Below are 25,582 nucleotides of genomic sequence, written 5' to 3' on the forward strand. Positions count from 1 at the left end.
ATGCTGGGGAGACACTGAACTCAACCGCTTGTGGGAGGAGGTGCCTCCCATCCTTCATCAGTAAGCTTTCTGCTTGATTCAGAAACAGCACTCACCATTTTCAAGCCCCCTCATCCAGTCTTCCTTGGCCAGAAAGCTGGTATCCACAAAGCAAGGGCTAATCAGCGAAGGATGGAACCCTGAAGGTTCTAGGAAGGTCATCAAAAATGGAAGAGGCTTCCCCTGAAAATGTGCAATTCCAGATTAAATGAGCCCTCAGTCTCTTTAATGAACTTCTTTATAAAGATATCAGTAGGGACTAAGTGTTAAATGTACAAGTATTAACATTCACATTGTGATTCCTTCTCATTGAGGAAGTTGTCCATGATACTTCTGACAAATTAAAATCTGCTTGGGCAGCTTTCATATCTCTAATTTCCATAGTGTCAGTTCTGCTTTTACATATTACTATGGATTTGCAGTGGAATAGCTGACGGCAGATTTGGGCCCAATATTTCTATTATTCAGATGCATACATGAGGCTCCCATTGACTTCAGTCAAGTTATCTTACCAATGTATGGTGTACTGTATCTGTTAGCCTGTTCAAATGCAGGGTTATGGCTTCACCACTACATGGCAGAGCTTTATATTACTAATGCTTTGCATAGTTGCCTGATATTCTGGTAACAATTGCTCCAGTAAACTGAGCATATGTACCTGCCTAAACAGCTTCTGAAACTGTGTTTTGAGTTGTGTCCAGTGTTGAGTAGAATGACAAACCCATACAGTGAAAAACACAACCGCATGTAGCCAGGGGAAGAAATTGGCCTTCAAGGAAATCTAAGACTAGATTAAGATCTGACACATTTGGATCTGACATGTTTTCATTATAAAGTGTATACCATTCGATATGCATTTGAGTCCTATTCGCTAAAAAGTTTCAGTTAACAGGAGACAGTTTACCTGGCAAAAATCCCCTCCTCCTCTTCATCATAGGAATGGTAGTAGGGCCTTCTTTCAGCCCTACCAAATCTCTCCCCTGCGGTTGCAAAAGATACTGGAAGCCAAGAAGAAAAAATGGTGTGATGAGAGAGGAATCATGGTGCCGTTGTCATTCCCAGCAGGATAGAGCTGTACAAGACTTGCCCTGTTCCTCTTCATTCTGTGCTGTGTGTGAGCATATGTGTCCTGTTTGTTTACAACTATAAACAGATGCTAGCCAGGAGGGGGCTTGAGAAGGTTTGAGGCAGAAGCTCTACAGCAAAGCAGTGAGAAAAAAAATTAGGAATAATGCCATTTTCCTTCTTCTAATGAAGTTACTTGTTCAGTGTTAGAGGAAGGAGACTCTTTCTGTGACTTCTTACCAGTCATAGGACACGGTCCTAAATTGATTTATTTTGAACCTCCATAAGTCAGAGAAAAACAAAAATGTCAAAATTTAGCCCTGCCCAAGACATTCAGTGAGAAAAATCCGCAGAAGGTTTGACGGGATGGAGTGAATCATTAAGCTCAGAATCTGTTAAAGAGTTCTAATCCCTGCTCTACCTCTGACTAGATAGAAGGCCATGGCAAATCAGATTCCTTCTCTGCTTGAATTTCACCATCTGTAAAATAAAGGTTGTAATTTTAGCTTCCTGTTTCACAGGCAAATTGGGCAGGTTAACTATTGGGGACAAATCTGAATTCACTTACTCTATGTTTACACCAATATAATTCCATTGTTCTGATTTACACTAATACAAGTGAGAGGAGAATCCAGCCCAACAGCTTTACATTACTTTGAAGAACTATATACATATCTAGTATTATCTTTGGCATTTAAATACAAAGGTAGTAAATGCTTTAGAAATATCCAAATTAGACAGCAAGAGCCAGAGTCAGTTTTATATATAATGAAGCTCTTCAGCAAGTGCACTGATAGTCTCAGATGGAAAGTGACACAATATATGAATGAAAATATTAAGGTATTACTATTATTACAAAACGTATATTTACTGTGATTGGTGTTTCTAATTTCTTGAACTTTGCAAACTCTGCCTTTAATAGACAGTCACTTTGTGAACTACTACTTTTACACACTTTGCAATTCCTGAGGAGTTTTTTTAATGAATTATATAAACAATAACAATCAAGGTGTAGGAAATTTCCTGGGGATTAATAACTGGCTGGGAGGAACTGAAGGCCTAAGGCACAACCAAGGATCATTAACCCAAACAAATTGTCTTGTGCCAAGATTGTTATTGTTGTTATAAACTGCAGATGGAAAAAACACTGTCATGTGGATTTTTATTGGAGATGCAGTTATAATTGTTATATTTAGTGCATTTCAGAATTAATTATATTCAGGAAAATTACATTAGCCAGTCAGATTGCCAGAACAACACTTCATTCATCTTACTATCTTTACTATATTTACTGGAACTATCACAAGCAAAAATTTTTTTTCCATGTGCTATTGGTGTTTGTGCATAATGCTTTTATACATTTTGATTCTTATCCTAAATGTTATATTTCTAAAGTTTGTTTCTCACTCACACAAAACACCCTTGTTTGACTAGAATACTGCTTTAAATTTATTACATTTTTAAAACTGATGTTTCAAAATATTAGCAAGAAAAAGTGGGTGAGGAAATGTCTTTTATTGGATCAATTTCTGTTGATTAAAGAGACGAGCTTTTGAACTTACACTGAGCTCTTCTTCAAGTGAAAATATGGCTGTTCACAAAGGCTGGCCATTTGGAAGAGGTTATATTTAACTAGAGAGCTCTTAAAATAGCAGGGGGTAGCGAACCCCATAAGAGTAGGGTTACCATATTTCAGCAAGCAAAAAAGAGGACGGGAGGAGCCCCGCCCTAGCCCCGCCCCTGCCCCTCCCACTTCCCGCTCCCCCAGAACCCCCAACCCTCCCCCCGTTCCTTGTCCCCTGACTGCCCCCTCCTGGGACCCCTGCCCCTAACTTCCCCCCAGGACTCCACTCCCTATCTAAGCCTCCCTGCCTCTTGTCCCCTGACTGCCCCAACCCTTATCCACACCCCCACCCCCAGACAGACCCCTGGGACTCCCACGCCCCATCCAACCACTCCCCACCCCCTGACAGCCCCCCCCGAACTCCCAACCCATCTAAACCCCTCTGCTCCCTGTCCCCTGACTGCTCCGATCCCTCTCCGCACTCCTGCCCCCTGACAGCCCCCCCCAGAACTCCCAACCCATCTAAACCTCTCTGCTCCCTGTCCCCTGACTGCTCCGATCCCTCTCCCCATTCCTGCCCCCTGACAGCCCCCCCCAGAACTCCCAACCCATCTAAACCCCTCTGCTCCCTGTCCCGACTGCTCCGATCCCTCTCCCCACTCCTGCCCCCTGACAGCTCCCCCCCAGAACTCCCAGCCCCCTACCCCCCACTCCTTGTCCCCTGACTGCCCCCTCCTGGGACCCCTGCCCCTAACTGCCCCCCAGGACTCCACTCCCTATCTAAGCCTCCCTGCCTCTTGTCCCCTGACTGCCCCAACCCTTATCCACACCCCCACCCCCAGACAGACCCCTGGGACTCCCACGCCCCATCCAACCACTCCCCACCCCCTGACAGCCCCCCCCGAACTCCCAACCCATCTAAACCCCTCTGCTCCCTGTCCCCTGACTGCTCCGATCCCTCTCCACACTCCTGCCCCCTGACAGCCCCCCCCCAGAACTCCCAGCTCCCCACCCCCCTGCTCCTTGTCCCCTGACTGCCCCTTCCTGGGACCCCTGCTCCTAACTGCCCTCCAGAACCCCACCCCTAAGCCTCCCTGTTCCTTGTCCCCTAACTGCCCCCTCCTAAGACCCCCCCCAACTGCCCCCCAGGACCCTACCCCCTACCTGTACCCTGACTGCCCAAAACTTTCTCCACCCCCCCCAAAAGCCCCCCCCCCCCATTTCTTGACTGCCCCCTCCAGAACCTTCCTGCCCCCGGTCCCCCTTACCCTGCTGCTCAGAACAGGGTGTTGGGCTCTGTGCCAGCCGAGCCGGACACGTGGCTGCGCTCCCCAGCACAACAAAACCCGGTCCCTGGCCCTGCACAACAAAACCCGGTCCCTGGCCCTGCACAGTGCTGCCGGACCGGGTTGCAGGAGAGGCCAACTCAGAATGCAGGGCGGCTCCGGCTCCTCTACAGCTGCTCAGGAGTCCAGCCCGGGATTTTTCTGCAGCCCTCCCAGCCGCTCGCTCTGCCGGGGGAGGGGGAAATCCCGGACATTGTGAGTGCTTTACAAATTCCCCCCGGATGCTATTTTTAGCGCGAAAAGGAGGACATGTCCGGGTAAATCCGGACGAATGGTAACCCTACATAAGAGTCATAGGAACACCTTTAGGGGAAAGTTATACTAGTGACTTAGGCCTAGATCTTCAAAGATATTCAAGCACTTAACTTCTACTGAAGTCAATGGGAGCTAAGCACCTAAATACCTTTAAGGATCTACGCCTTAGTGCTGTAGGCTAACACTCACATTTAAATTCATCACCTAGTATTTTAGTGGTTTTTAAATTAATACAAAGTACTAATTGTTTTGAACTGGAGTTTACTATATTTAAATACATAGTTTACTTACATTTTTTCTCAGTCAGGGCCTGACCCAAAGCCCAATTAAATCCATGAAGGGACCCCCAATGACTTCACAGGACTTTCAATCAGGACCTTGATCATGATCGATCCCAGTTCTTTTCACTTGTTAAGGAGAAGGAAGAGAAAACAAAACCTAACTTTGACACTGCCTCAAAAGTAATGGTTCTCAAATGAGTCTGTTACCACAGGGCAAAGATTTAGGACTTGTATGTGGAACTCTAAACAAAGTCCACGAAAGCTTATGCTCTAATAAATTTGTTAGTCTCTAAGGTGCCACAAGTACTCCTGTTCTTCTTTTTGCGGATACAGACTAACACGGCTGCTACTCTGAAATCTAAACAAAGTATTTGCATTGCTGGTCTCATATGGGAATATGGTAAAATTCACTGTGACTGTGCTTTAACCTCAGCTGAATTTCCCAATTTATGACACTTAAGAGCTAAGTGCTGGGTTGGATTGGGATCACAATATATGAATGCGAAGTATTAAGGTATTATTATAAAAAGCATTGTTTACTATGATTTGCGTTTCTAATTTTTATTTGTGTTCCAATTATTATCCTTAGTCGCAACCATAACATACTTTTACTGTCATGGTAAGCCCCTCTTAAAGTGCTAATTATTGTAGCTTTCTTTACAAGTCAAATTCTATTTTTAATCCATACTGCAGTATTAGAAAAACCACAGCCATTGCAGTATGACCTCTGCTTCAGTTCTTTCAATTAAACCATTAAACTACAGCTGCTCTCAGCGTACTACATGTCATATCCTGAATGAGTGCTAACAAATTTTTGTGTTTTAGTGAAAGGTTCCCACTGAGTAAGGTGAAATTCAGACCATGAGCTTTTCCTGTTTACTCATAATATTGCAATAAACATGACAGAAGCTTGGTATGTGGACAATTTCTGCAAATAAACAGACCCTCTAAATCCTTTTAGGAGCAAGACTGTGATAATTAGATTATTTTAGAGAACAGATTTGACTCAAACTCCTGGATGGATTGGAAAAAATATTGAGGATAAACACCTAAGTCCTTCCAGAGTAACTTGGCAGGAAAGTGGAATAATAGCATTAATTTAAAAAACACTGCCTCTTCAACTATTAGCTTTCCCATCAGTATTTAATTTTAGGAAACAGTGCTCAGGGCCTTGTGTTTCAGAATGGATAAAAACAGAATGTTTTCAGGAAATATTTCACTGAGATATTTTAATACTGTTAGTAGAGTTGTCAGTCGTTCGGTTTTTGATCAGATCGCTTGGTCAAAAAGGGACCCTGGCAGCTCTGGTTGGCACCGCCGACCAGACCATTAAAAGTCCAGTTGGCAGTGCAACAGGGGCCCGGGACTAAAGCAGGCTCACTGCCTGCCCTAGCTTCGCGCAGCTCCCGAAAGCAGCCATCAGGTCCTTGCGGCCCCTAGGCGCATGGGTGGCAAGGAAGGCTCCGAGAGCTGGCCCCACCCCGAATGCTGGCTCCCAGCTCCCATTGGCCTGGAACCGTGACCAATGGGAGCTGCGAGGGTGGTGCCTGTGGACATGAGAGCACCATGCGGAGCCTCCCTGGCTGCCCATGCGCCTCGGAGCTGCAGGAATCTAGCAGCCGCTTCCTGGGAGCTGCAGTAAGTGCCGCTGGGACCCCACACCCCAACCCCCTGCCCCGGTCCTGAGCCCCCTCCTGCACCCCAACCCCCTGCCCCAGCCCGGAGTCCCCTCCTGCACCCAAACTCCGTCCCGGAGCCCGCATCCCCCCCAACACCGCAACACCCTGCCCCAGCCCTAAGCCCCCTCCTGCACCCCAAACCCCTCATCCCCGGCCCAACCCCAGAGCCCACACCCCCAGACAGAGCCCTCACCCTTCACCCCGCATCTCAACCTCCTGCCCCAGCCCGGAGCCCCTCCTTCACCCCAAACCCCTCATCCCTGGCCCCTCCCCAGAGCCTGCACCCCCTCCTGCACTCCAAACCACTCGGCCTCAGCCCGCAGCCCCCTCCTACACCCAAACCCCTCATTTCTGGCCCAACCCAGAGCACACACCCCATCCCAGAGCCCATACCCCAATCCCTTTCCCCAGCCCGGAGCCCTCTCCCGTACCCCAAGCCCCTCATTCCGGCCCAACCCCAGAGCTCACACTCCCAGCTGGAGTCTTCACCCCCCTCCCGTACCCCAACTCCCTGCCCCAGCCTGGTGAAAGTGAGTGAAGGTGGGGGAAAGCAAGCAACGGTGGAAGGGGATGGAGCGAGCGGGAGCAGAGCTTCAGAGAAGGGGTGGGGCAGAGGCGGGGCCTCAGAGAGGGGAGGGGCAGGGCAAGGGTGTTCGGTTTTGTGTTTTTAGAAAGTTGGCAACCCTAACTGTTAGGATTGTTTTCAATTATTTGTTGATTTTTTTGAAAGGCTGTATGCTTCAACTCCTTTAGGGCACATTTCAAATCTTAATCCACTGAAAAGTAAAAAGTGGGTTAATTATACATGTATACTTTGTACATTGTACATGTGTTTGCTACACTTGTTCTGTTCATTCCCTCTGAGGGACCTGGCATTGGCCACTGTCGGAAGACATGATACTGGGCTGGATGGACCATTGATCTGACCCAGTATGGCCGTTCTTACGGGTATACAGGGGAAAGAGCATGTACCAGTTCTCAAGTTTCAATAATCTGCCACTCTCATTCCCACAAAGTAATGAACCCTTTTCTGCCTGTCTATAAAGGTCCCTGTCCCCACATTGTCACTGGTAGAAGTTAGCTGTGCTGACCACTTCAGAAAAGTTTTCTACTGCACTCTTTTGATCAGTAGAGGTGAACATGGGATCCTGTCCCAAGAGCAGCTGCCTGGCTTACCCCCAGATGCTGATCAGTGTGTGGTCAGAGTACACCAACCCCCACGACTTCTCCTGGAGTGGCGGGAACATACGTGGAAATTTCAGAGGCTGGAGCAGGTAGGCATTGAGCTGTCTCTGGTTCCAGTGCTGGGAATGCATTAAGCACCTGAGGCTCCTGTACCGGAGGTCCGAAGACCCCAACTGTCGCTCAGGGAGGACTTGTCTGCTGTCGAGGGTTCCCAGTACAGAGCCTGAAGTGGAGGATTGTGAACTGGGATCTGGGGTGATTTTTATTTTGCAGAAACGTAGTTTGAGTGCAGCAGAATATTCAGAAGGCACTGAAACTACTTTTTGAAAAGAAAATAAATTACCCAAGCAAATGCTTACTGCTGGGAGAGAAGAGTGATTGGAGGTGGAAGAGTAAGTGGGAACAGGGGAGAGGAATTGGGGAATAAAGTGATGGGGACTTGGAAGAGCTGGGGTGGGACACAAGGAAGTGGGACATAGAGGTGATGAGGGCTTGGGAGAATAGGGGCAGGGATCTGCAGCAGCCCCACATTTCCCTCCTGTGTGTGCCTCAATCTGCCCTCTACAGCCCATCTCCAGCAGTTTGGCCCCCCCACACACCCTGCCCTCATGTGAGCCAGGATCTGGGGAAGGGGGGCTTGCCTATATGGGGAGCGTAAAACCACCTCTCCTTACTCCCCTTATAAGATGGGATCTGGAGGTCTCTGCCACCAGGGGTGGTCTGAGTCCCACTCTGAGCCCCTCTGTGTGTGCCAGGCTCTGGGAGCTCCAGCCCATCTATGGCAATCTGATCCCCCTCACTGCCTCCTGTCACATGACCCAGGTTGTGGGGGCTTGCTTTGCTGTGGTAGGGTCTGAGTCCCTCTCCCTTCCCCAGGATCTGAGGAAGCCCTGCTCCTCTGGGTGGGGAGCTTAGAACAGGCATGCTTCTAACACGCACCGAGAACTCACTGCTGTGACAGGTGAGGTGCTGAGGATGGGTATGCTTGATGCAAATCATAAACTCTCCAGAACTGGGGAGGAAGGAAAGGAACACCCACGGACATGAATGGAGTGGAATTAACCCATGGAATTAACTTTCAAATGGTATTATTGAGGCCAGGAGCTTGGAGCAGATTATACAAGAAGGCATGAGGAATATAAACTCTCATGCTTCAGGCCATAAGCCAACCACTAACTAAGGGGTGCTAAGAAGAAAATTCCTCTTTAGACAAGTTATTCCATAGTTGTCCTGCAAGAGGCTGGCAGTGTTTGCCTGAAAAACTCCACTGTTAGCAGGTGCTGGTGTTGGTACTGGTGGAAAAGGGGATGATGGGTACTATTGATTCACTGAGGCAGGATACTGCAGTCCCTATGGACATAAGGGAGGTGTAGGGTTGCCAGGCATCTGGTTTTCGACCAGAACACCTGGTTGTAAAGGGACCCTGGCGGCTCCGGACACACTGAGCTGCTAAAAGTCCAGTTGGTGGCGCAACGGGGCTAAGGCAGGCTCCCTGCCTTCCTTTGCTCCACGTGGCTCCCGGAAGTGGCTGGCCGTCTCTTTGGCCCCTAGGTGCAGGGGCGGCCAGGGAAGCTCCACGTTCCAGCCCCGCTCCGAGCACCGGCTCTGCAGCTCCCACTGGCCGGGAACCACGGCCAATGGGAGCTGTGGGGGCAGGGCCTGTGGGTACAGGCAGTGTGCAGAGCCGCCTATCCATGCCTTCGCCAAGGCGTGGATAGGCAGGGACATGCCGGCCACTTCCGGGGGCCACATAAGGTAAGCGCTGTCTGGAGCCCGCATCCCGAACCCCCTCCCACACCCCAACCATCTGTCCCAAACCTGAGCCCCTGCCCGCACACAAACTCCCTTCCAGAGCCTGCACCCCACACCCTCTCCTGCACCCCAAACCCCTCATCCCTGGCCCAGAGACACCTCCTGCACCCCTCACCGCTGGCCCCACCCCAGAATCCACATCTCCAGCTGGAGTCCTCACCCCCCTGCACCTAACCCCCGCCCCAGCCCAGAGCCCTCTCCCACACTCTGAACCCCTCATTTCTGCCCCTCCCAGAGCCTGTACCCCCAGCCGGAGCCCTCATCCCCTCCTATACCCCAACCCCCAGCTCCCTCCCACACTCCAAACCCTCAGCCCCACACACCCCAGCTAGAGCCCCCTCCTGCACCCCACATTCTTCATCCCCGGCCCTAGCCCAGAGCTCACACCCACAGCCGGGCAGGAGCAGGGCCTTAGGGAAGGGCGGGGCAGGGATGGGGCAAGGGTGTTTGGTTTTCTGCAGTCAGCCAGTTGGCAACCCTAGGGAGGTGGGAGAAGCTCTCTGGAGAAGAGAGGATCTAGGGGGTGAGCTGAGGGATTCTCAGGTATAGAACCACAGGTATAGCCAAGACTGGGGAGACCATCTGAATGTTATCTTATTGTTGTTATCATTATTAATAATACCAAACTCTAGGAAAGAGCTGAGTTTGGGCTTTAAATATTATATAAAGAATTTGGAAAGCATCCACTCATGTGTCTTATAGGGGTTTTTTGGCACCTTCCTCTGAAGTAACTGATGTCAGCCACTGTCACAGATGGCATCTTGGGCTAGAGAGACCAATGGTCTGATCTGCTTGGCAGTTCTTATGTTCATAAATGTTATGTCTCTTTTTCTCCTGGTGTAACAGATAAGCTTGTCTGGATACATGCTGAAGATTTTGACAGGGCACTCTCATACAATATTATCTCCTCAACAGCTTTTATGTTTGAGTAATCAAAAAGGGAAACCGTATTATGAAACTAAACAGAATCTGTGTGCAATTATATCTTTGGTGGCAATTTTCTCTGTGTGTGTTTTAATATGAAAAACTAAGAAAGAGAATATTAAAAACGATTTTGGTTCCAAAACAAACATGTTTTTCATAGTGATATTTGATATGCCAGGGTACTGATGCATGGCAAGTAGTGAGAATAGGCAGCTGTTTACCAAAATATTGTATCTTGATTAGCAGCTTTAGTCAATACTAGATGGGACCGTATTATTAGGAGCAGCAGAGGAGGGTTTTCCAGAGGACACTAGTGGGCTGCATAAATAATGTTTCTTGACAGACCACCAGCAGAAAATGACCCAATGTTACTCATCCTTTTTCTCTGTCTCTACTTACTGTACTTAATTCAAGAACTGTAAAATCGCAGCTCACACAGCTCATTTGTATGTATCCATGTAGGGTCAGATTTAGTTTCCCTTACTGAGATTCATTTCAATAGAATCACTTGCGGAGTCACATGCTATTCAACCTGAGAAAGGGTGGCAGAATCTGGCCCATAAGGAAAGACCATAATGCAATGCAGTCAAGTTAAGGTTGCTATGGAAACATTCTAATTTAGACCAAGTTCTATCCGATATGTACAACATTTTCTGTGGCTTTGCATATCGACAAGTATCTGTTTGCACACCATGAATAATGAAATATTAACTGACTGTCATGGGTATTGCAGGTTTAAACTTAATCTTGTGTTGAGACAGTTCTTTACACACACATTTCCTAGGTTTCTTAGGGAAAAGAGCAGTAGAAAGAAAGGAAAAGAAATGAAAAGTTAAAAAATGAAAGATTGGTGAGGAGGCTGAGGACTAGTTTGTCGGACTAGTTACTTTTCTTTCTGGCTGCAGAATCAGTATCTGATCTTCTGGGAATTATGTTTTGGCTTGTAAGGTGATGCAATTCAACATTTTCATTGGATTGTGCTCATGTTGAGCCTTTGTCAAGCAACACCAGTCCTCTGACGCTCTACATCTTTTCATGTGCACACCTATGAACATATTTTAAAGGAAATTATAAAACAAAACATATTAAAATTACAGACAAAAGTAAATGCTGGTAAGAACATATTAAGTGATTTAGAATAGCAGACGGATTGCAGTTAGTAATCAAGGGGCCTGTTTTTGTCTCTGTAGATCAGTGATTTCCAGCTTGAGTGATTCTAGATTTCCTGAGGGGGGTTACGGTGGCCTAGAAGAGGAATTGTGGAGGTAACAAAAATGTTATCATCTCAGATTCCAACTAACGCCACTAAAAAAAATAACTTCATGTTGTTTGCTTTCCCTTCCTGCTTCTTTGCAAAGTCAGTTGGCTGTGGAAGCAGCAAATACATCAGCAGAGGGGAGCAACAATGGGAGAGAGAGAACAATGGTGTTACCCATTGCAAGCACAGTAACATGAAACATATAGGTCTGTGCATACATATTTTTGTCTTGCTCTTATACCTGTAGAAGCAGAAATGTGTTACAATTTGGCCTGGAGATGTCCATCCACGCTTTGCTTCTGAAGAGGTCTCTGTAAGAAGAAACAGTGTTTTTTCAGAGTGTAAATGGGAAAAAAATGATATTGGCTATGGAGGGAGTCAAACTCTTGGAAGAATTATGGCTCTTCTGCATAGTAATAGGATTGTGAGGGAACTAATGCCCTGACCAATAGGAATGGTACTAGGAGCCTTCTCAGGTACATCTACACTGGTGTGCATGCTCAGTTACCTGACCCTGTACATGCTTGTGTGTGTTCCCTATTCCGCAATGATTGTTCACATATGCTGTGCTGGACATGAGTATAATGCTGTGTACACACATGCACACGTATCCACACTGCTGCTTTTGCTACGTGACATTAGTGGTACCCATCTCAGGTACAGTATCCCAGGGGTCTGAGTGTCAAGTGAGACACTCCAGGAACTGCCGTGCTGTGTGTTGTTGGTACTTGTCCCCTGCCTTCACACATTTGCCAATGGCAGTTCTTGTTCATATTACCAGGGCTTAAATTCTCATAGAGTATTTCCAGGAGCCCTATGGCTTGGGGCTTCAGCCCCATGGAGGGCACTGGGGCTCAGGTCTTCTGCTCCGTAGGAGGTGCCGGGGCTTCAGCCCCAGGGGTTTGAAAATATTTACCGTAGCTCTGTTCCGGACAGTTCTGGCTGAATTTAAGCCCTGCATGTTACCTTCCTGCCAAACTTGGTGGAAGACACGGAGCAACTGGACGATGATCTGGTTCTGCTTCTACTTCTTATTGCGGGACAAATGTTTACGCAGTGGAGTAGGGGATCGACAAGATGCAGGAGGGAATCTGGGCAGAACTTTCTGACGTGTTGGAGATGGCTCACCATGAAAATGACAGGTTTCAGAGTAGCAGCCGTGTTAGTCTGTATCCACAAAAAGAACAGGAGTACTTGTGGCACCTTACAGACTAACAAATTTATTAGAGCATAAGCTTTCCATGGACTACAGCCCACTTCTTCGGATGCATATCATCCGAAGAAGTGGGCTGTAGTCCATGAAAGCTTATGCTCTAATAAATTTGTTAGTCTCTAAGGTGCCACAAGTACTCCTGTTCTTTTTTCATGAAAATGAATGACAATCCTTTTGAGTCCTGTGGAGCAGATCTGGTGAATGTTGGTATTGCCACAGTATACCAATAAAGTAGACAGTCGCTTCTGGTCCAAGACAATCAGCATGGTGTGGTGGGATCATATTGCTCTGGAAAGCTGGGATGACTAGCAGTGGCTTCAGATCTTCTGAATGACGAAACAGACCTTCATGGAACTGTGTAATGAGCCTGCACTACTCCTTGCACCATACCGCTAGAACTTGATTCAGAGAAGCCATATTGGGGTAGAAACAGCTGGCTATTGCCCTGTGGAAGCTGGCAACATCAGACAGCTATCAGTCAATTGCAAACCACTTTGGGGTTGGAAAGTCCATTGTTGGGGTCATGGTTGTGTAGGTTTACATGGCAATTAACACTGATCTATCCACAGGTGGTTGCCATAAGCAAAGTTCCAGAAATAATAGCTGGATTTAAGAGGATGAGTTTACCAAACTGGGACATTGATGGCACCCACGTCCCAATATTTGCCCACCAAAAGGGGTGAGTGAGTATGAGAACCAAAAAGGTTACTATTCACTTGTTCTTCAAGAGTCAGTGATCCACACAGGCAGTTTCATTAATACCAAGGTGGGAAACACCGCAAAGGTTCAGGACACCAGGGTGCTGAGGAGATCTGGACTGTACTTGAAGGGGGGAGAAAGGACTTTATTCCCAAGAAATGATGTGTTTCTCTATGATATGTCTGTGCCAACAGTTATTTTTGGGGACACCGCATACCCACTCCTAACTTGGCTCATGAAACTATACCCTATCAATGATCCTGGAAAAAGGGAATTCAATTATAAACTCAGTAGCTGGAGAATGATCATAGATTTCAGCCTACCAAACGTGCAATCTTGTTGGTGCTGCCTACACACCCATCTGGATGCCAATGTGGCCAACACTATTTGCATAATCGTCACCTGCTATGCACTGCATAACGTTTGAGAGAATAAAGAGGAGTGCTTCTGTCCAGAGCGGTCACAGGACATGTCTGGTTTACAAACTGCATACAGAAAGCCAGATCCCACCCACGTGCACACTGATCCTTTCCCAGGGGGCAAAGGAAATCAGGCATGTCATGTGTGCACACATCTTGGCACGGCAGGGACGCAAACGGTGATATCTCCCTGCGCCAAGGGACACCTTCACATCCTGTGCAGCTGCTAGAAAAGCACGAGGAAACATTGGCACATACTTGTGGGGCTACATATCTTTGTGAGGGTTTTGGTCCCCTGTAGCTGATGGGCATTAGCCTTTCATTCCTATGACTATTCACCCATTACAGACAATTATAACAGGGCGCTTCCACTGGGTTAACAATTTAGGGATTGGCTTGGTGCTGTGGAGGGTAGGACTGAGTTGCAATGTGGACATTGTACACTGCTTTTATCTTAAGCATTCACACTGGCTTACCAAACTCTGTTCTCAGTAACACAGTCTCTCTTAACAACCTAATCTAATTTTGGTTTGGAAGGTGGAGTTCACCTTTCCCCCCCCCCCCCCCCCCCACCATTCATTGCTGGTGCTGCTAACTTCACTTAGTAGCTATTATGGAGCACTAATCCCAAGGTTGTAACTGGTCGAGGTTTGGGGAGACCAGAAGGGGCTGTTTAATGACTGGGTAGTAGCAGATGCCTGTATTGTTAGTTTAATTGTGTTTCATTGTTCTGTATATGAACCGAGCCATAAAGATGCTTATCTACCCATTTTCTGTGTTGTGAGTTCTGCTTTTAAAACTATCAGTGATTTCTCTAAGCACATAACAGTGCACATAACCCATCCATCCTGTGAATCATGGATCCCAATTCCAAACCTGAAAACATCTTACATTCATCATACTTAGCAAGGAGGGTCCATCACAAGTCAAAGAAATGATGACATTTATTAAAAGTGGTATATGAAACATGTAATTGAAATATTTTTAAACGGAGTAAAGCAACAAAATGTAATGGGACTGAATCCATAAACAACAGTCCAATATTAATATATTTGCATCTGTCTCCTTGCCCTCCCCCACCACCTAAGAAAGGGGGAATGACTGTGGAAAACTGCTCTTGGGGACAATTTGAGTGTGTAGTCTGGGGGGCAGGCACTTGATGGCTTCCAGGATTCCCACAGGCTCATCATTCCTCACTTGGATACTCAGTGGGGTCCTGATTTGAAGGGTTTTGGCTGCTGGCAGAGGGTGTGGTCCTGGGAGTCCTACAGGCTCCTTCCATTCTCAGGGGGCTTGGGTCCTCTGCCTCAGCAGCACCCTGGGTGGGCCGGAGGAGGAGGAGCTAGGGCTGGTTCACATAGAGGTGATGTGGCCATGACAGCAAACAGACTCCGAAACTGTTCAGCTACCAGTTCTATGAGCATTAGGGAATGCTCCCGTTCCCTAAGCACACCTCCTGCTCCAGGAACCAGTTCATCAGTGCCTCTTCCCGCTGAAGAGCCTGATCCTTCCATACTTGAGGAATGCAAACTGCTCCTGGTTTCTCCTGTTCATGCTAATGAGCAGGTCCTATGGCGGCCTTCTCTGTCTGCCTCTGCAGTGCTGCCCCTGCCCTCCCAGCAGAATGGTTTTCATCTCAGGGGTCAAAGGTACTGCCAATTCAAAGAAATTATATGTTGTTTTTCCTTTGGAAGAAACCAAGAAATTCCCCCCATATAACATAAATTTGATGTAGAAGGCCACAATTTTGATAATTTTCAGCATTTCAGGAATGTGACTGTTAGATTACCCTTGGTTCTGAGACAACCTTTGCAGCCCCTGAGGAAAGAGCAGAGGCTACTAATGGTAAAATACATGTACTAAAGTTTTTAAAAATGTAAAATTTTTCATAGTGTCTTACGTAGGGTATGGGGAGGGAGATGGCAGTTCCATCAAGGGACTGTTACCAGTTCGCAATTTCTTCTTTAAAGACTAGCCAACATCTGGAGAACATAGCAGTTTTCAAGGTATCAGAATGGAAAAGAGAGGTGGCTTTGCAGTCCTGGGGAGAAGATCTGGCAATCTATGCCAGAAAGATATTTCTGCTAGTGGTCACCTTGCTGCATATTGCTGAATGGAGGGCTTTGAACAGTTATGAAGGTGGACTAAGCACATTTGCGCTGTCGTTGAACCTCAAGAACCCGCTGGAGTTTCTGATACACCAAAAATTTGCTGAAATATTCTTACAGGATTGGGAGGCAATTTGATGATAAATTGACTACATTCTCGCCTATGTAACTGCTCTTGTGCCACAGAGCACTGAAGCAACGTCACAACATGACAGCAAACATTCTCATCAGTCAGTGGGGGAGAGAGGAAGGGTAAAAGGAAAGTATCAGTCTATCAGCCAGCCTTTCATGGTGGAATAGAGGGGGAATTCACCTCTTTCTCCTCCTCTCCTGGCTGTGACTTGGAAGTGGTTTCACTCTTACATATGGAGACAATCCCAGTGGCTCCTTTTCACCCCATCTACAGGGAGGAAAATCTCAGCTATTTCAACACCGGTGAATTGATTTGCCAAATCCAAATAGAGGAGTGGAGTGCCACACAGATGTGCACAATTTCTGAGAGCCTCATGAAGACCTGTAAAGAGCCACAGGCAGCTAAAGAGTCGTGGATTAAGTATCAGTAGATTAGATTAACTGCACTGAGCTCCAAAGAGGATGGGCCATAGAGCTTATTCAGTGCAAACAGGAGAATCATGATTTCTGTCCAAAAAAAAAAAAAAAAATTAATCTCAAAGCCTAGTTTAAAAACATGGCAAAGATACCATTCAAATGAGAATATTATTAATGTTTAATAATTTCTAGAAATTGAAATAGAATCTGTTTTGGCAAAAGCATTACAGTCTTCTACCAAGAAAAACATTTTATTCAGTTATGTAAGCAATAAAAATAAATGTTTTATAAAATTTACCCCAAAGGACTTAGAAAGTATTAAAAAAACAATAATAATTAACCAGAGTTCTTGATGTGTACAGCAGCCAAAAATAACATCTAGTACAGCTGAAGATGGTGAGGTCATTTCTTGTATTGCACTCTAAACACTGACCACCTGCAGAGATGCAAAAATATTCAAAAGTATCTATTTCCCAAATATAGACAGACTGAAAAATTCTCAGTCTTTTACATGATTTTATTTTGCCAAAGTAATGGAATTCAATACACATTTAATGTGCATTACAAGTAGTTGTTCCTATAGTGCAAAATTTCCCCATACATTTATGAAGCTGATACTGTCTCCCCCTGAACAAAAGTGTCCTGATGCCAGTCTTCAGTATTCTTTTCCAGCTAATCTAAATGATAACATTGGCATTGCCACTTTAAGTCAAAGTTTTGCTCTTACAAAAAGAGATAACGTGTCTCTGCTCTACCACAAACAATCATACAAACATAAAATGAACTTTATTCTTAGATAATATTTGATGGGGATGTAGCAAATGTCTAATTTTAGCATTCTACTGAATATCAGATAATGTAATGTTTATCCAAAACTGAAACAAAGGCCAAGAGTGGATATCACAATCAATATAATAGTCACATGTTTTAAAATGAGTCATGACCCAAAAGTCATTATTTCATAAATTGCCCAAAAAAACTAATTTAATCTTCTTTAGGTATAAAAGGAGTCCTCTATATCGCAGAGTGAGTGGCTGATTAGCTACTGGAAACACTTATATGAAATTATTGGTTGGTTCTAAACCCACAAGAATGATACAAGTGTAAATTGTACATCTGTTGTATCTTCCATTTGAAGATCTCAGTTTACTTTATAAACATGAATTAAGCCTCAAAACACAGACTAAGGGTAAGTAATAGTATACCCATTTTAAAGATGAGTTATAAGAATATAGCATTAGGCACCTATTATAGACTTTAAAATGACTGCTTCATGGAGCAGGTGGTACGGGAACCCACAAGGGGAGAACAGGAGTACTTGTGGCACCTTAGAGACTAACAAATTTATTAGAGCATAAGCTTTCGTGGACTACAGCCCACTTCTTCGGATGCATATAGAATGGAACATATAATGAGGAGATATATATACACACATACAGAGAGCATAAACAGGTGGGAGTTGTCTTACCAACTCTGAGAGGCCAATTAATTAAGAAAAAAAAAACAAAAAACAAAAAAACTTTTGAAGTGATAATCAAGCTAGCCGAGTACAGACAGTGTGATAAGAAGTGTGAGAGTACTTACAAGGGGAGTACTCTCACACTTCTTATCACACTGTCTGTACTCGGCTAGCTTGATTATCACTTCAAAAGTTTTTTTTTTTTTTTTTTTCTTAATTAATTGGCCTCTCAGAGTTGGTAAGACAACTCCCACCTGTTTATGCTCTCTGTATGTGTGTATATATATCTCCTCATTATATGTTCCATTCTATATGCATCCGAAGAAGTGGGCTGTAGTCCACGAAAGCTTATGCTCTAATAAATTTGTTAGTCTCTAAGGTGCCACAAGTACTCCTGTTCTTCTTTTTGCGGATACAGACTAACACGGCTGTTACTCTGAAACTTGTCACAAGGGGAGAGGCAACTCTAGATTTAGTCCTGAGTGGAGCGCAGGAGCTGGTCCAAGAGGTAACTATACCAGGACCGCTTGGAAATAGTGACCATAATACAATAGCATTCAAAAATCCCTGTGGTGGGAAGAACATCTCAACAGCCCAGAACTGTGGCATTTAATTTCAAAAGGGGGAACCTGCAAAAATGAGGGGGTTAGTTAAACAGAAGTTAAAAAGTACAGTGACTAAAGTGAAATCCCTGCAAGCTGCATGGGCACTTTTTAAAGACACCATAATAGAGGCCCAACTTCAATGTATACTCCAAATTAAGAAACACAGTAAAAGAACTAAAAAAGAGCCACCATGGCTTAACAACCATATAAAAGAAGCAGTGAGAGATAAAAAGGCATCTTTTAAAAAGTGGAAGTCAAATCCTAGTGAGGCAAACAGAAAGGAGCATAAACACTGCCAAATTAAGTGCAAGAATGTAATAAGAAAAGCCAAATAGGAGTTTGAAGAACGGCTAGCCAAAAACTCCAAAGGTAATAACAAAATGTTTTTTAAGTATATCAGAAGCAGGAAGCCTGCTAAACACCAGTGGGGCCCCTTGATGATCGAGATACAAAAGGAGCACTTAAAGACGATAAAGTCATTACGGAGAAACTAAATGGGTTCTTTGCTTCAGTCTTCACGGCTGAGGATGTTAGGGAGATTCCCAAACCTGAGCCGGCTTTTGTAGGTGACAAATCTGAGGAACTGTCATAGATTGAAGTGTCACTAGAGGAGGTTTTGGAATGAATTGATAAACTTAACATTAACAAGTCACCAGGACCAGACGGCATTCATCCAAGAGTTCTGAAAGAACTCAAATGTGAAGTTGCGGAACTATTAACTAAGGTTTGTAATCTGTCCTTTAAATCGGCTTCTGTACCCAATGACTGGAAGTTAGCTAATGTAACGCCAATATTTAAAAAGGGCTCTAGAGGTGATCCCGGCAATTACAGATCGGTAAGTCTAACCTCGGTACCGGACAAATTAGTCGAAACAATAGTTAAGAATAAAATTGTCAGACACATAGAACAACAAACTGTTGAGCAATAGTCAACGTGGTTTCTGTAAAGGGAAATCGTGTCTTACTAATCTATTAGAGTTCTTTGAAGGGGTCAACAAACATGTGGACAAGGGGGAGCCAGTGGACATAGTGTACTTAAATTTCCAGAAAGCCTTTGACAAGGTCCCTCACCAAAGGCACCTACGTAAATTAAGTTATCATGGGATAAAAGGGAAGGTCTTTTCATGGACTGAGAACTGGTTAAAATACCAGGAACAAAGGGTAGGAATTAATGGTAAATTCTCAGAATGGAGAGGGGTAACTAGTGGTGTTCCCCAAGGGTCAGTGCTCGGACCAATCCTATTCAACTTATTTATAAATGATCTGGAGAAAGGGGTAAACAGTGAGGTGGCAAAGTTTGCAGATGATACTAAACTGCTCAAGATAGTTAAGACCAAAGCAGACTGTGATGAACTTCAAAAAGATCTCACAAAACTAAATGATTGGGCAACAAAATGGCAAATGAAATTTAATGTGGATAAATGTAAAGTAATGCACATTGGAAAAAATAACCCCAACTAGACATACAATATGATGGGGGCTAATTTATCTACAACAAGTCAGGAAAAAGATCTTGGAGTCATTGTGGATAGTTCTCTGAAGATGTCCGCGCAGTGTGCAGAGACGGTCAAAAAAGCAAACAGGATGTTAGGGATCATTAAAAAGGGGATAGAGAATAAGTGAGAATATATTATTGTCCTTATATAAATCGATAGTATGCCCACATCTCGAATACTGCGTACAGATGTGGTCTGCTCATCTAAAAAAAGATATACTGGCATTAGAAAAGGTTCAGAAAAGGGCAACTAAAATGATTAGGGGTTTGGAACGGATCCCATATGAGGAGAGATTAAAGAGGCTAGGACTCTTCATCTTGGAAAAGAGGAGACTAAGGGGGGATATGATAGAGGTAAATAAAATCATGAGTAATGTGGAGAAAGTGGATAAGGAAAAGTTATTTACTTATTCCCATAATTCAAGAACTAGGGGTCACCAAATGAAATTAATAGGCAGCAGGTTTAAAACAAATACAAGGAAGTTCTTCTTCACGCAGCGCACAGTCAACTTGTGGAACTCCTTACCTGAGGAGGTTGTGAAGGCTAGGACTATAACAGCATTTAAAAGAGAACTGGATAAATTCATGGTGGTTAAGTCCATTAATAGCTATTAGCCAGGATGGGTAAGGAATGATGTCCCTAGCCTCTGTTTGTCAGAGGATGGAGATGGATGGCAGGAGAGAGATCACTTGATCATTGCCTGTTGGTCCACTCCCTCTGGGGCACCCGGCATTGGCCAGTGTCGGTAGACAGGATACTGGGCTAGATGGACCTTTGGTCTGACCCGGTATGGCCGTTCTTATGTTCTTATGAGTTAAGTGACTTGTCCTAGGGTTACACAATATTAGGGGTCAGAACCAGAAACACAACCTGTGAGTGAAGACCCGCAGGTCCCTCCTTTAATCTTTCTAGATATTAAAGTCAACAGAGGTACAACTAGTGATTAATTTTGCCCAGTGAAAACTGTCATTTATTGTTTGATGAGAAGTATTTTACTTTGAAAATAATTTGAAAGATAAGATGTTTTATGCAGCAAAAGGAAACCAAGTATTTTTGCATTCTATACAATTTCTTCTCACATTGGTTGATAGTTTAACTCCACCCATGGGAAGCTTGTCACAGTGTTAATATTTTCAAACAGCACAATAAGAAATATAAACTAAAATTCTGAGGTCACGTCCCTTTTCATATTTAGTCCTATTCATTACCTCTTCAACTCACGTGTATCACCTTTTCCCTCTCTTTAATCTAGGCTTTTATATCACTATCTTCCACGTAGCCGAGCACCTTACAAAATTAAATACAAATATTTCAGAGGAACTAGAGTTCTTTTACTTTCTCCTTACCATTACTGATCAGATTTTTGGTTTGTTCATTTTTGTTTCGTTCTGAAGGATAGGGCTAAATTTTTTTGGTCGAACTATTTTAAAAAAAAAAAAAAAAAAATGCAGATTCGGGTTGACCAAAACATTTTGTGAATCTGTGTTGGATTGACCCAATTCTTTTGACTGCAAACACTAAAATAAAATCTGAAAAAAATGGAATATTTTGTTTTGACATTTTCTAAATGAAATGTTTTAATCTTTCAATCAAAACAACTTTTTTTTAATTTATTTAAATATGTTTAAAAAACCTTGAAAATAAAATGTTTTGTTTCAGGTCAAATGAACCATCTGACCTGAAACAAATTTTTTTTTTCAGTACAAAGAATGAACTGAAAAATTAGTTGTTTGCTCTACTGGAGCATGAAATACTATATTCTCTGATTTTTTAACTTGATGTTTCCCCTCAGTCCTGCACAGACGCATTCCCTTTAAGACTGGCTTCCACTGACTGGAGGCTAGGGCTGCTGGCATGGCAATGGCAAAAAATCACAGTCATTTTCTTCTAACACTGAACAAATAACTTTATTACTTTAATAAAGGTAACAGTCACCCTAAATCTACTCTTTTCTCTGCAGAGTTGCTGCCTAGAATCTTCCACAGCCCCTCTCTTGTCAGGCTTCCCTTCCTGCTATTTTTAAGTTTCCTTAATGCTGGAGATGATTGTTGTTTGAGAACAGGTGCAGCATTAAAGTATGGAAGAAGTAAAGAGCATGCAACCAGCTGGTGCCACTTTTGTGATCAATTCTTGGGAATGGATAGGGAAACAGGTGAGAACTGCTGGGTATGTTTAGACTGACTCGTCCTCAAATAACCATCCAAGACCCAATTATTTAAATTCAAATGTATTTGGCCAAACCTGAATATAAAAATTTAAGCCGAATACTCACTGGCAGTAGAAATCTGGTACAATTCTAATGACTAACATGGTTGTAATTTTCCTAACTCCATATTCTGTTGTTTTGAAATATTTATTACTACAGACGCCAGAGGCAACATCACTCCTCTTCATGCCACATCAATAATCACCTTCTGAAAGCAAAGTTGCCATTTTCCATAAACTGGAGATCATTTTGCTGCCCAGTCTCACAGCACAGGCTATGTCCAAAAAGCATGAAAAAAACATTTCTTTGTGAAATGGCTGGACAAAGCTCAAAATGGCTAACAGGATCCACTGCTGAAGCTTAAGATTTCCTGGCCACCTAAATGCAAGCTATAGCACTGGAACTGGTTTGCAATTTTGGCAGCATCTGGATTTGTTTAAAATATTGCTGTATTACACACAGTGGTGTACTCGGTGTATTGTTTTAATGTATTTATGTAACTCAATGGTTCCTGTATAAATAATATATGCTAATGTAAATCTCACTGATTCACACACATAGTATACTGATGTTCAAATTCAGGCACTGGTTTGCACATAAATTGTGGTGTTTATGTGAGGGAAAAAGCCAGGATACAAAGCAATTTATTTTGATTCACACACACTGATTATTAATTGAATGATCTGTCTCACTTATACCCAGGAAGGTATGGTGTGGTCCTAGTGCTGGAAATACCAAGGCAGAACTAAAGGCCTATGAGTCTGTGACTGGATGGAGGAACAATTTCAAAGAAGCATGAGTTACAGTTTTATGGAGACACAAGAAACAATGTCAGAGAGATAAGAAGATCAGAGGGCCCGGAATCAGTTGAAGACCAAGAAATGTAGTAAAAACCTCCCTGACAGGAATGTGTCAGGAACACAGCTGATCCAAGAATTTTAAATGGCAAGGGAGAACAATAGAGACAGGAAGTAATGACAGGATGTTCAGAAGTCCCATTAAGAAATCTCCATCCTGGATTCTTGGGTACCAAGAACTTGCTCTGACACTAAAAAATATTAATATTAACAAAATCTAATACTGTTTTTAACAGGGGAGGATTGAGACATAAGGAATCAAAAGTCATGTCTCCTACAATTCAACAGAACTTTGTGTTCTACTTGATTTTTCTTTTAATTGCTTTCATTCCTGAGCGGGTCCCCTCCCCCCCCCCAAAAAAAAAAAAAAAAAAAAACGAGCATAGGAACTATATAACTTACCTACTTTGGGACAGGGTGCCATATGCCAGTAAGGTCATCATCATCCTGAGTTAGGATTAAATCCAAATGGGCTTTAGGTTTTTTCCACATTTTTTATTTTTTTAAATGGCCAGTTCATTTATGCTCAGCATAGGAAGAAAAGCTGCAACTGCACCTAGAACCTTGACTGAGTGTGGTAAAAAAAAAAAAAGGTACAATTACCACTGGTGTGACATGCTAGACAAGAAAGTCTTTGCCTGAACTGGTAGAGGTAGTAGGCAACATTTAGTTTTAATACTGTAACATTTCAAGCAAATATTATTATTCTTGTAACAGGGCAGGCTCCACTCCTGTCCTGAGACCCACACAAAAGCTTTGGACACTTTCTGTTAGCATCTCTGTGAGTTTTATTTATATTACCTCCACCAACATGATCCCATGTAGCAATTCTATCTACAGCTTTCCCTAGTCCTCAACCCTTTGTCCAGGGAGATAGAGAGCTCTCGCAACCCTGAGATCTTACTTCCTCTGGGCTCTGTTAGGGCTTGTCTACACTTAAAATGCTACAGCGACACAGCTACACCACTGTGCTGCTTTGGTGTAGACACTACCTACGCCTACAGGAGTTCTCCTCCCATCAGCTGTCAATAGAATTGTTCCATGCACTTAAGGCTGCCTACATGGGGACTTTAGGCTAACTACACAGCTCAGGGGTGCGAATTTTTCACACCCTTAAGCAATGTAGTTATGTCAACCTCATTTTCTAGTGTACACCAGGCCTTAATCTCTCCCCATTGCACTTCCAGTGCTTTTTAACTACCCTCTCAGCTAACCAATAATTAGCTCCTCTGCCCCACTCTGATTAGGTAATTAACTATTCCACTTCTCCATCAGGAAGGGGACTAAGGAACACTTAAGTGATCAGAGTGCCAAGCCAGCTACTGACTCTCAGCACCCTGTCAAATCTCTTAAATAGATCTGAAGTCAGAACAATATACCTTGTACAGCTTCTTTCACAGCAAACAGATAAGACCTAGTAGAGCAGCCCATAGTGTCCCTACCAATTCAGGAGTGTTCTGGAGCTGCCACTTTTGTGATCAATGCTTGGGGAGGAGGTGTCTAGGGAAACAGGTGTACACATCACATCCCATCCCAATAATACCCTACAAAGTCATGGAGTTCAGATTTTATATCTTTCCATCCAGTGATCTGGAGGATGGCGTGGACTGCACCCTCAGCAAGTTTGCAGATGACACTAAACTGGGAGGAGTGGTAGATACGCTGGAGGGTAGGGATAGGATACAGAGGGACCTAGACAAATTAGAGGATTGGGCCAAAAGAAATCTGATGAGGTTCAACAAGGACAAGTGCAGAATCCTGCACTTAGGACGGAAGAATCCCATGCACTGCTACAGACTAGGGACCGAATGGCTAGGCAGCAGTTCTGCAGAAAAGGACCTAGGGGTTACAGTAGATGAGAAGCTGGATATGAGTCAACAGTGTGCCCTTGTTGCCAAAAAGGCTAACGGTATATTGGGCTGTATAAGCAGGGACATTGCCAGCAGATCGAGAGACATGATCATTCCCCTCTATTTCACTTTGGTGAGGCCTCATCTGAAGTATTGTGTCCAGTTTGGGCACTACAAGAAGGATGTGGAAAAATTGGAAAGAGTCCAGCAGAGGGCAACAAAAATGATTAGGGGTCTGGAGCACATGACTTATGAGGAGAGGCTGAGGGAACTGGGATTGTTTAGTCTCCAGAAGAGAAGAATGAGGGGGGATTTGATAACTACCTGAAAGGAGGTTCCAAAGAGGATGGCTCTAGACTGTTCTCAGTGGTACCAGATGACAGAAGAAGCAGTAATGGTCTTAAGTTGCAGTGGGGGCGGTTTAGGTTGGGTATTAGGAAAATCTTTTTCACTAGGAGGGTGGTGAAGCACTGGAATGGGTTACGTAGGTGGTGGAATCACCTTCCTTAGAGGTTTTTAAGGTCAGGGTTGATCAAACCCCGTCTGGGATGATTTAGTTGGGGATTGGTCCTGCTTTGAGCAGGGGGTTGGACTAGATACCTCCTGAGGTCTCTTCCAACCCTGATAGTCTATGAGTCTATGAAAGGTGAGTGACACAGGGCAGCACAGACAAGGGGTGGGGGGAGCAGTTTTCAGAGGAGATGGGGGGAGAAA

The 25,582-nt window shown here is 44.2% G+C and overlaps 1 long non-coding RNA gene across 4 annotated transcripts in view; it reads right to left on the minus strand.

Moving 5' to 3' along the window:
• LOC128847966 (uncharacterized) overlaps positions 1-25,582 on the minus strand; it is a 150,433-nt gene that overhangs the window by 124,261 nt on the left and 590 nt on the right. For 2 of the 4 annotated variants that reach the window (XR_008446967.1, XR_008446964.1), the window contains exons 2-6: positions 23,421-23,586; positions 11,650-11,719; positions 4,561-4,676; positions 944-1,584; positions 96-222 (exon numbers count right to left, since the gene is read on the minus strand). This is a non-coding gene — a long non-coding RNA (uncharacterized LOC128847966). The remainder of the gene's footprint in view (positions 1-95; positions 223-943; positions 1,585-4,560; positions 4,677-11,649; positions 11,720-23,420; positions 23,587-25,582) is intronic. The other 2 variants (XR_008446965.1, XR_008446966.1) reach the window with 2 other exon arrangements.

Source organism: Malaclemys terrapin, chromosome 1 (assembly GCF_027887155.1).
Source record: "Malaclemys terrapin pileata isolate rMalTer1 chromosome 1, rMalTer1.hap1, whole genome shotgun sequence".
In the NCBI taxonomy this organism is placed as follows: Eukaryota; Metazoa; Chordata; order Testudines; family Emydidae; genus Malaclemys; species Malaclemys terrapin.